The sequence below is a fragment of the Capsaspora owczarzaki genome (genome assembly GCF_000151315.2).
Source record: "Capsaspora owczarzaki ATCC 30864 unplaced genomic scaffold supercont2.15, whole genome shotgun sequence".
NCBI lineage: Eukaryota > Filasterea > Ministeriida > Capsasporidae > Capsaspora > Capsaspora owczarzaki.
Genome location: NW_011887306.1, coordinates 407212 through 408982, shown reverse-complemented (window position 1 = coordinate 408982; position 1771 = coordinate 407212).

Here is a 1771-nt window from a genome sequence, read left to right as displayed (position 1 = left end):
TACTCAAACTCCCGCTCGTGCCCGACAGATTGCTTTGCGTCAATCAGAGCAAGTTTTGTCGCAGGCTGCAGAGCCTGTTGCTGCAAATCCGACTGAGAGCCTGCCCTCGCCGTCGCTCCCCATCCTGACGACCCAGCAAACGATCGCAATCACACCAGCAAAACGAACATTCTCTGAAAGGTCCGACAGCGACGGTTCATACGACGGAGTGCAGTTTACCGATGAACTAGTGGCCCGCATGCGCCAAAGTCGCCTCCCAACGCGCAGTTCCGCTACTCAACTAGCCTCTAATGCTGCCCCGACGCCTGAGCACCTTGACAAGCGTCCTCGTGTTGAAGATCCACCATCTCTTGTGATTCGCCTGAGCAAACAAGCAACAAATGCTCACCGACGGCCGTTCGTCGCACTAAATGTAAACTCTGCCTGATTTTTGTATTGTTTATTGAATAAAATGGTTTGATATGTCATATACTCCATCAATCTAGCTCGAAGAGCGATTAGCAGCCGGACGGGAGCTCACGATGGATTGGCTGCAAAAGTGGTGTTCGAGCGTATCCTCCATTCCCACGCTCGTGTCGACCGCACCTCCGCGCCCGCTTGGTCACGATAACACCTATCGTGTGTAGACTGCATTTGGCTCGCGGAAGGCGGGCTGGCGATGTCACAGAGCCCGCAGGGCGCGTTTGCGATCAACCTCGTGGCGGCCCCAAAAACACCTGCATTTTAATCCGGATGCATTGATTTTGGCTGGATCCGCTTTTTCGTCATTTTTTCGTTTTCGCGTGCCTAGCGATGAGTTCGGGCCAAAGCGCCCCGCTACTTCACCCACACATTGGTATTGATGCACTGATTGACACAGAGGGGCAAGGCGCGAGCGGAAGCTTGCACACAGGCCGTAGGAGGCGCCATCCGGATTTAGAGACCGTCACTCTATTGTTGTCATCTCTGAACTTCGAGACAACCTCAGAAAAGAATCACGAGCAAAGCAGAACAAAGACTCACGATCAAAGCAGAAGAAAGACCACCGATTAAAGCGAACGAAGACCAAAACATAGCAGAACAAAGACCAACGATCTAACAGAAAACACAAAACCACACTTCACCGACAAGAACAGCAACTACCGGATCACCATGTTCCTCGCTCACTTGGCCTGGCTGTTCTTGCGGTTCATGCGGTGGCGGCAATGATCCACCCACGTCAGGATGGCAGTCATGATGAACACCTTCACCGTGGACGAGATCAGGACTGACTGAATGATGGACACACAAGCAGAGATAAACCACATGCGGTAGATGTCGTCGTCGTCAAAGGTTTCACTGAACGCCCAGAAAACAGTCAAAAAGATGCCGGTCGCGCTGAAGACAAAGCACAAGAAATAGGCCACATATTGCCAGGCGTGGGGAATGCGCCACGCGCTCCAACGGTCGGCGAGAGAGCGCTTGCGAGGCTTGGAAACGGGCTTTTCGTCGTAGCCAAAGTTGCCCACCGAGGAGATCGAGGAGAGCTCCATGGCGCTCTCCAGGTTGGCCATCGTTGTGCGCACCTGGGTCGGGTATCGGAACGAGTGGCGGAAGAGCTCAATGATCAAGGTCGAGAGAGGGAAGATGATGACGTCGAGATGATGCCGTTCACAATGCTGATGGCAAGCGACTCGGTTTCAAAGCTCATCTGGTTGTAAATGAGCGTGTTGAGGCCCATGCACATCAGCAAGGTCGTTGTGCCAACAGTGCCACGCGCCACATGCGAAAAGTTTCGATCCAGATGCCTCTT